The 15,605-nt window shown below is 38.0% G+C and overlaps 1 long non-coding RNA gene across 2 annotated transcripts in view; it reads left to right on the plus strand.

Moving 5' to 3' along the window:
* The window catches only part of LOC141539836 (uncharacterized), a 55,501-nt gene that overhangs the window by 34,633 nt on the left and 5,263 nt on the right, over positions 1–15,605 (plus strand). The window contains exon 2 of one of the 2 annotated variants that reach the window (XR_012481391.1): positions 1,660–1,756. The exons of the other annotated variant lie outside the window; for it this stretch is intronic. This is a non-coding gene — a long non-coding RNA (uncharacterized LOC141539836). The remainder of the gene's footprint in view (positions 1–1,659; positions 1,757–15,605) is intronic. 2 annotated transcript variants of the gene reach the window in all.

The following is a 15,605-nucleotide window of genomic DNA, read 5'->3' on the forward strand; positions in this document are numbered from 1 at the left end:
ATTTTGCAGATGAGGAAACAAGGTTAAGTGACTTACTCAGGATCACACAACTCATGAGTGTCTGAGGTTGGACTTAGCTCAGGTCCTCCTGTCTCTAGGGCTGGCACTGCTTCCTCCTAGAAGTCTCTGCTTATTCACTTGAGTAATAGGTGGTCAACAAATATTTATTAAATTGAATAGAAAGGAACTGAGTATCTATAATAACCCTGAGGAGTTGAAGGAAGTTTTTCTAAAGGGAAAGTGAAATAGCAGTTTTAAATCAGTATAGTACCAGTAGGTGATAATGATGGAATATTTTGGTAGATATAAGATGTAGGGGGAGAGGAGGATGCGACTTTTATTCTCATTTCCTCATGACTTCAGAAGAGAGATGACTGGCATATTCCTGGCTCTCTGGATTTTCATCTTTTCTACTGGACCTTTTCCCCTTAAGCAGAGAGGCAGGGTTAGAAGATGATCTTCTGAAGAGTTTAATGCATATTTTCCCATTTTGGGGTTGTTGCTGTTCAGTCTTTCAGTCATGTCTGACTCCGTGTGACCCCGTTTGGGGTTTTCTTGGAGTGGTTTGCCATTTTCTTCTTCAGCTCATTTTACAGATGAGGAAACTAAGGCAAATAGGAATAAGGGATTTGCCCAAAGTAATATGGGGAGTTATTGTTAGGGTAGAGAATAGAACACTCAAGTTTTCTTAACTCTAGCCCAGAACTGCCTCAATATTGTTGCTTTTCTTAAAGTGTACACATAACAGGGTTGGTCTTGAATGCCTAGTAGTTAATTGAAACATTTCTAAATACTCTGGAGTCTCTGAGAATTGTTGTAACAGGGATGAAGATAATAATATGAATGAATGAATGAAAAAAAAAGCATTTATTAAGTGTTTATTATCTAGCAGGCACTGTGCTGAGCTCTGAGGATATTGCTATAAAATCACAGACAATCTTCCCTCAAGGGGGAATAGATACATACAAAGGGGAATGGAAGCCAGGCAAGAGCACTTTTTCTAGAAAGTTATAGGACTCTTGGGCTATAAAGGAGTAGATTCACTACCCCATCCAGGAAAAGTGGAAGAGTTGATTTGACCATGGTTCTCTGTTTTTGTAATTTGAGGCAGTGGAACAGGGGACTATGGAGTAAAGTGGTTGGAGGAGAGGGAGGGAAATGAATGAAGCATGCCTGGGCTTTCCTTAAATCATGGACCAGAGGAGGCCGCCATGATAAACAAAGTATCTATGATTTTAAAAAACTCTTGGCGTGGTAATGATTATCACTATAAAAATGGAAAGAGCAATCACCACAAAAAAGCTAAAAAGTAAATATCATAAAATCAACAAGAACAAGTGTGATTCCAAAGAAGTTATGGGAAGATACCCAGACCCCACTCCTTGGCAGAAATGGGTGTAGAACACTGTTTGGATTTTTAAGCTTTTTTAATGTTTTGATTAGTTTTGCTTATTTCCTCCCTTTTTTTCTTTATAAATATTATTTATTATAGGGGATAGTTCTCTAGGAAAGAATGGGGAAGTGATACTGGGGGAAATTCTGAATATGGGAAAACAAACAATATTAATACAAATTCATTTTGAAAATAAATTCCATGACAAGTGGTGTGGAAATTCCCTTTACCAACATAGTTCTCATATTCTTTTTTTTTTTTTTTAGTTCTCATATTCTTTATGACTTATCAAATGAATCCTAGAAAGTTGTCTGAGGTTCACAGAGATCAGATGACCTAACCAACCAACCAATAAATCAATCAGTAAGTATTTATTTAATATAAATCATTACAGGGTAAGCCAAGTTGTAAAGGGTTTTAAGTGTCAAATAGAAAAATCTGTACTTGATCTTCTAAGTATAATAAGGATACTCTGGATTTTATTGGGCAGAGAAATGGCATGAACAGAATTGAGTTTTAGGAAGAATGATTTGGCAGTTATGTGGAAGATGGATTGAAAAGAGAGATATCTAGGCAGTAAGAATAATTGCTGAAAAATCTGGATCCAGAATTGATGAGGTTCTGAGCTAGGGAGGTAGCCTATTAATAGAAAAAGGGGGATGAATATGCCAGTTGTGGTGGGGCAAAATTGTTAAGATCTGGCAACTGATTGGATTTTTGGAATAACGGAAAATGAAGAATTGCGGATGTCTCTAGAGTTGTAATCTTGGGTACTTTATATGATAGTGACAATCTTTTAAGTAATAGGGAAGACTAGAATGAGTTAGTGAAAGGGGAAAGATGAGCTGTCTTTTTATATAAAGTTTGAGATGCTAACAATATTTCAGTTCGAGATCTTTGATAGGTAGTGATGTGAGACTGGAGTTCAGATAAGAGATTAGATTTGAGAATCATTTACATAAATATGATAAATAAACCTATGGTATCTTATGAGAACCAAGTGGTTCACTACTCAGTCATTTTATTTGAATTTTAGCCTTTTGGATTCCAAATCCAACATGTCAGTGACCATGTTTTGGTGCCTAAGAATAATATTTGTTATTCTCATTGCATTGATATAGTACTTTTAGGTTTGTTTTAAATAAATAAATATATACATACATACATATATATATATATATATATATATATATATATATATATATATATATATATATATATATATATATGTGTGTGTGTGTGTGTGTGTGTGTGTATATATATATATATATATATATATGTGTGTGTGTGTGTGTGTGTGTGTGTGTATATATATATATATATATATATATATATATATATATACACACATACACACACATATATATCTATATAGTGTTATTGTCATCATTTTGTTTTGATCCTTACAATATTCCCACATAGCAGTCAGTTAAGTACAAATATTGTTACCACATTTTATTGCTAAGAAATACTTATTACAATAAATTTTATTACTTTTTATAGATGAAGAAAAAATGATCTGTCTAGAATCACACAGCTTGGAAGAGGCAAAATTAAAATTTGGAAACAAGTCTCCTGATTCCAAGTCTAGTGATTTTTTCCTTTTTTATTCACTATAACACAGCTGCCTACAGGGCAAGAAGGAGAAGATAGAGGAATAGAAAGGATAGAATAAGATATCTAGAATATTGTAGAAAAAAGAGTATTTGGAAAATCTGGATTCAGATCCCACCTGTGGCATTGACTGGGAATAATGAGTAAATCACTTCTGTTCTTTAAGACTTAAGTTTTTTTAAATATAAAACTGATGTGTTTGAAAATATATTAGACTGAGGGTCAGAGGACCTAGGTTTGAATTTCATTATTGCTATTTATTGTCAGTGTAACTTTGGCTTAGTTTTATTTTTTAATCTTTGTCTCAGTTTCTTCATCTATAAAATGAAAGGGTTGGACATGATCGCTGAAGTCCTTCCTGACTCTATGATTCTGTTATAGTTGAACTGGGGTAAGAAGTGGAATCTAAATTCCAGGAGAGGGTTCAGAAAACCAGACTTTGGCACACTCTTGGGATAAGTTATTACGGTTGTATCCCATTAAGCAGCTCCACCAAATTTAGGAATCTAGGTTTAGAGAAACCTGAAATATCTTTTTTTTTTTTTGTGAGCAAGCTTGCTGTAATCTTCAAATCGCCTCCAGCTCCCCCATCCCCAAGCTGGAATGGATTGGAAATGACCTCTTCAAAGCTGACTGGGAAAATCTTCAGGATGCCAGGGCAGTGGGCATGATTCCCAGGGTAGCAGGCAGATGCTATTTCTTTCTGCCATGGAAAATTACAGAAAGTGTAGGTGCCTTGATAGCTTTGGAAGCAAGGGCCTGAATCCCCCTGGAAAAGGGAGGGCAGTCTCAGGGAATTCACTCCTTATAGGAAGTCAAATGCTTGACATAATCCATGATGAAAAAAAAAAAATCAGTCTCCAAAAAGAGAATGAGAGAGAAGGGAAAAAAGGTAGAAAGTGTAAATCCAAAGCATCTGAATGGGGGTGGGAAGTTCTCTCAGATGGACTTCCAGCCACAGATTTTGAAGTCCTGCAACAAAGCCAACATGGAATGTGAAACTTAATCACTTGGTGGAGTAATGCCTTGTGTGCTTTTTTTTACTTTCCATCCCAGTTTTGGAGGCCTTGGGGATCTGTAAGACACTGGAAAATCCCAGTTTCCCAAGAGGCTGCTTCAGATGCCAGTGGTTCAGCTCCTGGGTGAGTCAGGGGATTTAGCCCAGCTCCCTAAGACCGTTAGTTGAATCTATAGAATAATGGAATTTTTATTCTCAATAGATCCTCAAACATCACTTAGTAAACCTTCAATCTCCCTTTCTATTTTATGAGGGAATCCTGCAGAGGTGAATAGATTCCATGTAGGTAACAACAACAGCAATAACATCTATATAACTAGTTAAAGTTTGCAAAGTTTATGTTTCCTCATTTGATTTTTACAAAAACCTTGGGAAGTAGATGCGGTTATTATCCCCATTTTTACAGCTGCAGAATTTGAGGCCCAGAGAGCTTAAGTGACTGGAGAATCTCATAGCTAATCAGCAGAAATGTAAAAACTGTCCCCACCCTTAAGGAGTTCATATTCTAATGAGGGAATTAATATGTAAATAATTATGCACATACATGATTTACATAGATATTCATTCAAATGGAAGGGATTCTTTGTAGGAAAGAGTGACAATATCAGTTTAGGATGGAGCTGGGACTAGACCCCAGATCTCTCATTGTTCTCCTAGATGTCCACTAGATGTTTGAGCCAGATATTTGAATTATTTGTCTCTTTTCTATGAGGTTACTTAGTGGATACCCTCATTTGCTACCCCTAGGAAGAGATACTTCTCTGGAATGATAGGGCTTTGGCTTTGTTACATAAAGCAATCAACTGCTCAGTCCCTATAATGGATTCCTAATGGCAAAGTAGTGTTGGACTTATTGCCAAGAAGACTTGAGTTCAAAATCTGCTTTTGATATTTACTAGTAGTAATTTTATATGAATCAAATGAGATAAGATATGAAAATGTTTTATAAACCTTACAGCATGATAGAAATAGGAATTATTTGCATAATTATCATTTCATATAGTTATATTAATTAAAGATGTATTAATTAGATAGAGCACTGATTTTAGAATCAGGAAGACTCATCTTCCTGGGTTTAAACCTGGCTTTAGACACTTACTAGCTATGTGATCCTGGGCAAGTAACTTAACCCTCATCTGTAAAATGAACTGGAGAAAAAATATTCAGACACTGCAATAACTCTGTCAAGAAAACCCCTAATGAGGTCATGGAGAGTTGGATGTGACTGAAGTGACTCAACAATAGCCACAAAATATTAACTTCTCAACCTCACTTTCCTTATCTGTAAAACATAGTTAACGATAAGTAAAGTACTTACCTTACATGTTTATGAGCATCAAATAAGAAAATGTAAAGTGTCTTAAGGTTTACAAATCAAAATGAATTATTTTATACCATTATAATATTAATGTATTAACTATATTATTTACATAATTACACCAGTAATATAGTTGTATTGTGTCATATATATTTTATACTAATAAAAAGTTAAATTAACAATAGCTAACATTAATATAGTACTTACAATGTACCAGACACTATGCTAAGTGTTTTATAATTATTATCTCATTTGATCCTCACAATGATCCTGTGAGATAAATGCTATTATTATCCCCATTTTGCAGATGCAGAAACTGAGGCAATCAAAAGATAGGTGACTTACCCTGGAAGGTCACATAGCTAGTAAATATCTGAAGCCAGATTTGAACTCAGGAAATTTATCTTCCTACTTCTAGGACTCACACTCTATTTACTGAGCTACCTACGGCCCCCCATAGTTAAGTTGCTTGCATAGAATCGGTGATGGTGATGATGATGATGATGACGATGGTGGTGGTATGGTGGTGACATCAATCATCATCATAATGTCTGTCATGTGAAAGGCATTATGATGGTTCTAAACCTACGTTTATAAACCCAAGATGGGAAAAGTATGGCTTGATACAGCTGGTCTGGAAAAGATCTGGAATTTGAGTCCATTGTAAGGTCATTTGTGAATCATTGTGGCAGCTCCAAAGGCCAATGTGACCCTAGCCTTCACTGAGGGGCATAGAGATCAGAATGAGGGAAGTGGGAATCCCAATGTGTTCTGCCCCAGTCAGAAGGTTGTGTCAGCCCTAGATGCATTTTGGGAAGAATATTGATAAACTGGGGATATCAAGAGCAGGGCAGTCATGATGGAGGAGGACCTTAGATTCATTTCAAAGGAGGAAGGAACTGGGCCTGTTGAGTTTGGGGAACAGACTTGGCAGATAATAATGCTAGAAGTTCTCAGGTATTTGAAGGATTATTAGATGGAAGAAGGATAAGATTGTTCTGTTTGGTCTCTTAAAGGCAGAACAAGGAATAGAAGATAGAAGCTTCAGAGAGATAGTTAAGCTTGATGTCAGGAAATGCTCCCTAAAAATGACCTATTCGGGAGTGGAATAGGTTGCCTTGGGAGTGCGTGGTACGGAAATAGTGAAGGGTCACCATCTAATAAAAAAGCTGGAGAGATCTCTAGGAAAAAAAAATCAAAGTTTATTTTACATTCTCGAGAGAATGTAATGTCCCACCTTCGAGCACCCAGGAGTTCACTTACTCACCGAGTAAAGGATCCGGACTAGGCCCCAAAATTGTGCGGTACAGAAGTGGTGAGAGGTCACCACTTAATAAAAAAGCTGGAGAGAGCTCTAGAAAAAAAAATCAAAGTTTATTTTACATTCTCGAGAGAAGGGCGTCCCACCTTCGAGCACCCAGGAGTTCACTTACTCACCGAGTAAAGGATCTGGACTAGGCCCCAAAATTGTGCGGTACAGAAGTGGTGAGAGGTCACCACTTAATAAAAAAGCTGGAGAGAACTCTAGAAAAAAAATCAAAGTTTATTTTACATTCTCTGGAGAAGGGCGTCCCACCCTTCCAGCAGACAATTGAAAAGAGGAAGCGCCTGGACTATTATAATAGTCTCCTGCTTGGTCTCTGTATCTCAGGCTTCTCCCCCCTCTAATCCTTTTCCCATTTAGCTTCCAAAGGGAGCTCTAAAGCTATAAAGACACAGAAGAGCTGCGGATCTGTGTTGGTGGAGGGAATTTACTTTCCGGGAGTTCTATGAAACCACAAATCATTCTCATCCTCTTCTCTGCATGTCCCAACAAGCTATTGCTATTGGCCTATCCGCTTGTATGGGAATGGGCTCACCTGGCTCTTTTCTAGCTCCATGAATAAAACTCATCCTCAGAGTCAGGTCAGAAGTTGGATGTCATGTTCCTAGGCAACAACAAGATTTATATTTAGGGATCCCCCATTCTGGGAAGAAATAGAGAGTTCCCTGTGTAGGCCTTGGTTTTGAGAATGTGCATGGTATGTGTGTGTGTGTGTGTGTGTGTGTGTGTGTGTGTGTGTGTGTGTCTAGCAGTGGCTATGGGTTGTGGATTCTCTAACCTGTCTACCATGTTTTAAAACCCATTTTATTAAATTTACAGTAAATGGTTTATGGGGCTTTCCTGGAAGCTTCTCATTATGGAAAATCTTGTGCTGGCAATTTAGTTGCTGGTGTCTGGTTTGCTTGGGAGAGGTTGAGTCAGGCCTTGTCCCAGTGGAAAGTTCCTGCCTCTGGATCACTCCAGGGGAGTCACCATCTAGGCTGGAAGAGCTGGGGACTGCCTGAGAATTTGGGATGGGATTGAGGCTCTCCTAATGTCTGGGGCCTTGAATGAACTCATATTCCCTGACTGGTTCCTGTCAGATCATCTTCCACGGGCAGTGAAAATTAGTTTTGCATAATAACTTTTCATTGTTGTTCTGTTTCTTGGAAAAAAGACATGAGGCTCCTGGACAATGAGAAGGTTGCCCCAGTTGTTAAAACCGATTTCATTGTTTTCCACGTATCTGAAAGAAATTAAGAACTGTTCCACTGAAGGAAACAGACCGACTCCAAGAAGCGAACTTGGTCATTAATTACAAACAGTAGAAACATTAAGGTCACACAGAAGGGGCACATCTGGATGCATATGTGTGGGTCCTTCAGACAGTCAAGAAAAATTAGAACTCCACCATGAGAATCAAATAGTTGTTCCTCTTCCAAAATCAGTCTCTCTCTGTGTGTCTTCCCCTCTCTCTGTGTATCTCTGTCCCTGTCTCTCTGTCTTTGTGTATCTCTCTGTGTAGCTCTGTTCCCATCTCTCTCTTTGTCTGTCTGTGTATTTCTATTCCTGTCTCTCTGTATTTGTCTGTCTATTTGTCTCTGTGTCTCTGTCACTATCTCTGTCTTTGTCTGTCTGTCTCTCTGTGCATCTCTGTCCCTATCTGTGTATCTCTGTCCCCATCTGCCTTTGTCTGTCTATCTGTTTGTCTGTGTATCTCTGTCCCCATCTGCCTTTGTCTGTCTATCTGTTTGTCTGTGTATCTCTGTCCCCATCTGCCTTTGTCTGTCTATCTGTTTGTCTGTGTATCTCTGTCCCCATCTGCCTTTATCTGTCTGTCTGTCTGTGTATCTCTGTCCCCATCTGTCTTTATCTGTCTGTCTGTTTGTCTGCGTATCTCTGTCCCCATCTGCCTTTGTCCATCTGTCTGTTTCTCTCTATATCTCTGTCCCTGTCTCTCTGTCTTTGTCTCTATCTTTGATTGTCTGTTTTTCTTCACTTCTTCCTCTTTTCTTTTGGCTTAAACCACACTATTCAATACACCCTTATACTTAAACCTTGTATTTCACCCAGGAACTCTGACTTTACTCATACTCAGACTTTCTGTGGTATAAATGCATACAAATTAGGCATATGAGAATTAGCTTCCCAAACTCAGTTGGAGGGGGTTCAGAGGTTGTGACTTCAGGGTCTTTGAAAAAAGCAAACGTGTGTCTGTGTCCTGATGGAGATGCCTTGTAGTGAGGATCAAAAGTTAGCAATCTCCTTTTGTCCAACTTGAGTGTACCTTACCCATCCTTCAAACACCAACCTATTGCCCCTTTCCCATGTGCATCCCTTTTTTAAGTAGCAGCAAAAGTAAAATCTGCTTTCCTGAAAACATCTCCAGTTATGCTGATCTCTATCTTGTCACTGGATCCAGATGGCTCTGCAGGAGAAAGAGAGACTGGCAACTTTGCACAGTCCTCCCTCATTAAATTCAATTCACTTGCATGTCATGGCATCACTTCCCTGATGACAAGGTCCCCCTCAAAAACTAAGGACTAACAACAAACATCCTTAATTCTGTTTTCTTTTTGAATGTCCCTTGCTTTCTTCTTGACTTTTTAAAGTTTTGATTTCCTAAGGAATTGGTCCTTTTTTGTTCTCCCTTTATATAAGCTTCCCCTTGATAACCTTTTTCACACCCTTTACTTCAAACTTTAAAGTGAGGCAGATGATCCACAAACCTATATTGTTCCATTAGAACAGAGATTCTGACTTTGCATCATGGACCCCTTTTTATCTATTTATCAACTCATGAAGGTATAATCTAGAGACCCTTTCTCAGAATGTTTTAAAATGATAATTTAGATCCAGAACAATCTTAACGATTACTTAGTTTAACCCCTAATTTTATGGGGGAAGAAGTTGACATCTAGATAAGGAAAATGAATTAGCTTAGTCTATGAGCATTTGTTGAGTTCCTATTTAGGTAAAAGTTGTCCCTGCCCTCAAGGCACTCACATCTATGGGGGAGATGATGAAACAATGTACAAACATGATCTCTCCCTCCCTTCTTCCCTCCCTCCCTCCCTTTTCCTCTCCCTTCTTCTCTCCCTCCCTCCCTCCATTTCTCTCTCCCTCTCTCTTCTCTCTCTCTCCCCCTCTCTTCTCTCTCTCTCTTTCTTTCTCCTTCTTTCTCTTTTCTCTCTCTCTCTCCTTCTCTCTCTCTTTCCTTCCCCCCCTTCTCTCTGTATCTTTGTCTCTGTCTGTCTCTTTCTCTGTCTCTCTGCCTTTCTCTCTCTCTTGAAATTTCTATTTGAAATTTCTATCTATATCTATTTACATACACAAATAAAATGCGAGTAAATTTCTATTTCTATCTATCCATCCATCTATTTAGATATAGATAGATATCCAAACAGAGAGAGGCACTAGCATCAAGGAGATTCAGGAAAGTCTCCTTCCTTCAATAAAGTGGAATTTTAGCTGAAACTTGAAGGAATTCAGGGAAGCCAGGAAGTGGAGATAGAGGGAGAAAGCTCCAAACATAAGAGAGAGTCAGTGAAAATGTTTGGAGTCAGGAGATGGAGTGTTTAGTTTCAGGAATAGCAAGGAGGCTACTTTTAATGAATTGCTTGAAACTGAGGGCATCTATGTGGTACGGTGGATAGAATGCTAGACCTAAAGTCAGGAACTCTCATCTTTGTGTGTTCAAATTTGGCCCCAGCCACTTATTAGCTGTATTACCATATTACCATGGGCCAATCATTAAATTCTGTTTGCTTCAGTTTCTCATCTATAAAATTAGCTGAAAAAGGAAATAGCAAGCCATTCCAGAATCTTTGCCAAGAAAATCCCAAATGATGTTTCAAAGAATCAGACAGAGCAAAAAAAACCCTGAACAATGGGGGTTTTGTATGGAGTGAAAAACTGGAAAGGTAAAAAGGAATCAGGTTATAGATTCTGGAGGTATTAGAATACTACTGGAGTTGATTGAGTAGGGAGGTGATATAGCCAGGCCTAAATCTTTGGGGAGATCAATTTGACAGCTGAGGGGAGAATGGACCACAGTGGGAAGAGATTTGATACAGGGAGACCAAGTGGTAGTCTAGTGTAATAGTCTAGGTGAAGACATGCACTAGGGCCAGAGCAGAGAAGGGATTTGTTTGGGGGATATTGTGAAAGTAAAAAGAATAGGACATGGCAACTGAGTAGTGAAGGGTGGTGGTATGAGAGAGTGAAGATTAGAAATGAAACCTATTTTTATCCAGGGCCATCTCCAGTAGTCTTGATCTGTTTCTTGCCAATGGACCCAAATGGCTCTGGAGGGGAAAGTGAGGCAGGTGGCCTTGCACAGCCCTCTCCCACTTGACTCCAATTCGCTCACATGTCATGGCTTTACCTCCCTGATATCATGGTCCTCTTCAAGAACAAAGGACAAACAACAACAACAACAAGATGAAACCTAGGTTTTGAGCTTGGGTAACTGGGAGGATGGTGGTACCTTAGAAAGTCATAGAAAAAAAAAAAAGGCAAGTTATAGGAAAATTAGTTGGGGGGAGGGACTTGGTGGTAATAAAGATGGCCAGGAATCACAGTTACTAACTGTGTGACTGTAAGTAACTTTTCCAAACCTCAATTTCTTCATCTGTATAACGGGGATAATAATATAATACTTATGCTCCCTACTGATTGACCAAATGAGAAAATGTTTATAAAGTACTTTGCAACCTTTAAGGTTCTTGATATAGGCCAGATATCATCTTATTAAATGATTTTTGCTTTTTTTCCCTATATGATTCTTGTGTATTTGTTCTGAAAATCCTTTTTTAAAAATTAAATTTTTTTTAATTTTATAATTTAACTTTTTTTTTTACAGTACATAGGCATGGGTAATTTTTTACAACATTATCCCTTGCACTCACTTCTGTTCTGACTTTTCCCTCCTTCCCTCCACCCCCTCCCCTAGATGGCAGGCAGTCCCATACATGTTAAATGTGATTCAATATATGTGTGCAGAACCAAACAGTTCTCTTGTTGCACAGGAAGAATTGGATTCAGAAGGTAAAAATAACTGGGAAGAAAAACAAAAATGCAAACAGTTTACACTCATTTCCCAGTGTTCCTTCTCTGGGTGTAGCTGATTCTGTCCAATTGATTTTTGCTTTTAACACAAGTTATTAATGATAGTATTCTATTCTAATCAATCAACTAATTAATCAGCAAGCAGTTATTTAATACCTACAATATATTATGCTATTTTGGTATAGTGTCAAGCATTGGGGAAACAAAACCAGTTTTTACTTCTGAGAAGCTTACAGTCTAGATAGGGGAAGATAAAGGTATACATAGAGCAGCTAGGTGGCTCAGTGGATAGAGTCAGGAAAACTCCTCTTCCTGAGTTCAAATTTGGCTTCTGTGTGACCCTGAGCAAGTCACTTCACCCTGTTCGCCTCAGTTTCCTCATCTATAAAATGAGCTAGAGGAGATGATAAGCCACTATAGCATTTTTGCCAAGAAAATCCCAACTAGGTCATAGAGAGTTGGACATAACTGAGAAATGACTGAACAATACAACAAACATGGAGCTGCACATAGATTTAGATATAAGCAGTTCTGCTATAACACTTGTTTGAAATGTGAATTTGTTCTGATACAATTGATACATTAAGTAACAGTTTGAGTATAACATGAATTTTACATTCACCTATGTGAGATACTGTCATTTAGGAAAACTACACCGTAGTGGAGGAAGTGGGCACCAATTTGTGAAAGGGCTTGTGGGAAGAGAATGTATTTGGCTCTAACTAGGACAAAGCAGTAAGATGGTAGACACTTTCCTCCCCCTAGGTGGTGGTGAGAACTAGTTAAGGGTGGGGTTACACCACTGTGAAGTTGGAGTAGAATTGCGGGTGGGGGGTTGGGAGATTGGATTAACAGAAAGGAAGGGAAGATAAGGAAACTCTCTGCATGCCTTCTCCACCCCTCAGAACAGACCTAGGGTGACCCAGACCCTTAGCAGGGCACAACAGAAGTGTACCTCCCTCATAATCAGGATCCCTTGGTAGGAGCTCCCTATGTTGTAGTTGAAGTGGCTTCCCTTAGGACTCACTTTGAGTGCTGTCCCTCTAATTTCATTTTCCCCACAAGCCCTATGGGTTTTATAACTATTTTGTAGAGCTCAGTGATTTTTAGGAACACATGGTGAGTTACAGCAGAGCTGCTTGTATATACAACTTAGAAACACGATGATTTGGCAAGAAAAGTATTAGCAGCTGGGGGGACCAGGAAAGATTTCAAGTAGAGGATGGAATTTGAGCTGTCTTGAAAGAAATTAAAGTTTCTAAGATATGAAAGTAAGGATCCAGGGCCTCTTACTCTAAATCTATTGCTGTTTCAACTCTCTGCATATGTCATAGAGTTCTGGACCTGGATTGAGGATGTCCTGGATTCAAATTTCACCTTTGACACTTTATTAATAACAACAGTAAATAAACATTTATATAACTCTTACTATATGCTCTGTATGGTGCTAGGCAACAACCCGGGAGGGATGAGGAAACAAAGAAATTTGGGGCAAACCACTTAACATTCTTGACCTCAGTTTCTTCATCTGTAAAAGAAGGGACTAGGTGGTGCAGTAGACAGAGTGCCATGCTTGGAATCAAGAAGATTTGAGTTTAATTCTGGCTTTTGACATTTACTAACTCTGTGACCCTGAGCATGTCACTTACTCTCTGTCTCAGCTTCTTTATTCATAAACAGAGCTGGAGAAAGAAATGGCAAATCACTCTCATATCTTTGCCAAGAAAAGCACAAATAGGATCACAGAGAGTGTAACACAATTGGAAATGACTAAGTAGCAAGAAAAATGTCAATTGTCTCAAAAATCCCTTCTGCCTCCGAATCTATGAATTTATAATTCTATGAACTAACTGGGTAAGAAGCCTTTCCAGTTTTGTTTTCTTAGTGCTATAATTGAAGCTTATCAGCAACTAGGTAGGGATGGAGAAGTTATAATTTCTCCTATTCAATGACTGTTTTTGGTTCAGAACTTGATTTCTTCAGTGGAAGACCCTCATGTAACTTATGGTGACTAAAAGTATCACATTTCTCAGGTTTCAGTTGGGTTTAATGCAAATAAAAGATACAATAATAAAAAGATACAATCTGTGATGTGAGGCCAAGTTCACTGACTCTGCTGGCCTCTTTATATGCAATTTGTTATTCAAAGCCTTAGAGTTCCCTGTAAAATATGGAAATAATTCTTCATACTGGATAGAACATTACCTTATTATATCTTTATATCCATCTTGGCCTCCTACAGTCTTCAATTTTGCTCAAATCTAATGGAGGCACTGGCAAATGCATTATACTGCAATATTTTTCATATATTTAAGTGCAATAGAAATTTGAAATTAGGAGAAATAATTGGGATGGGATTATTCTATGAAAGTTTCACCAAGAAGGTAATGTTGAAATAGTGTACAATTAATCTGTGAAGGAAATAAAAAATACAGGTGAACAAAAATAGAGGGATTGGGAATTCTATGTAGTGGTTCATAGTCATCTCCCAGAGTTCTTTCACTGGGTGTAGCTGGTTCAGTTCATTACTGCTCTATTGGAACTGATTTGGTTCATCTCATTGTTGGAGAGGCCACGCCCATTAGAATTGATCATCATATAGTATTGTTGTTGAAATATACAACGATCTCCTGGTCCTGCTCACTTCACTCAGCATCAGTTCATGTCAGTCTCTCCAGGCCTCTCTGAAATCATCCTGTTGGTCATTTCTTACAGAGCAATAGTATTCCATAATATTCATATAAGAAGATGATGTTGAACCTCTGTAGAAAGAGGAAGAATTCAATTTAATTTCAGATCAGTTTAATTTATGCCATTTAAATTCCTGGACTTCTACTTATTATCTGTGTAACACTGGGCAAGTTAACTTCCCTTCTTCAAGTTTTAGTTTTCCTAGCTTTGAAATGAGGAAGTAGTTCTAGATGATATTATAGCTCTGTTCTTTTGTGTCTGGTTCTAAAGCTTGCAAGAATACCACAAATAAAATCTGTCTACCCCAAATCCTCTAGTTGGCCATGAAATCCAACTGGTACCTAATTTGGAATCCTCTTGGCAGCATTCCAACATCCTCACTGATCTCTTGGTTGAATGGTGAAAGTGAAGGAATCTTTTTAATATTTTAAAAAATATATGTATATATTTTAATGAAATATTTCCTAATTACATACATACACACATATACACTTAACATTCATTTAAAATATTTTTTGAATTCCAAGTTCGCTCCTTCTCTTCCCATTCCCACCCGTTGAAGAGACAAGCAATATATCGATTATACATGTGAAGTCATGCAAAATATATTTCCTTATTAATCGTGTTGCAAAAGAAAAAACAAACAAACAAAAAAAAGAGTAAAAAATGTATGCTTCAATCTGCACTCAGACTTTATCAGTTCTTTCTCTGGATGGGGATAGCATTTTTCATCATACGTTCTTTGAAATTATCTTGGATCAGTTTTTTTTTTTTCAGGGCAGCTAAATTTTTCACAATTGTTCATCTTTACAATATGGCTGTTATTATGCACAGTGTTCTCTTAGTTTTGCTCCTTTTGCTTTGCTTCAGTTTTGCTTTCCAAGTTTTTCTGTAAGCATCCTGCTTGTTATTTGTTAAACCATAAGTGGAAAATATATCACCACCACATACCACAACTTGTTCAGACACCCCCTAGTTGATAGGTATTGTGAGGGACTAGTAATGCACTGTCCTTTATACAGCTTGGTTGTACAGCCTATATTTGAGAATGCATGTATGAATGACTCAGACCTTAAGTTCCCCCTTTCACTGTCCTTCCATATTTCAGGTCACAAAACTCATCTTTTGTACATCAATGGAATCATAGTCCATACAACCAGACCTTACACAGTTAGAAAGTCATTTGATCATAGACCAT

Source organism: Sminthopsis crassicaudata, chromosome 4, assembly GCF_048593235.1.
Source record: "Sminthopsis crassicaudata isolate SCR6 chromosome 4, ASM4859323v1, whole genome shotgun sequence".
NCBI lineage: Eukaryota > Metazoa > Chordata > Mammalia > Dasyuromorphia > Dasyuridae > Sminthopsis > Sminthopsis crassicaudata.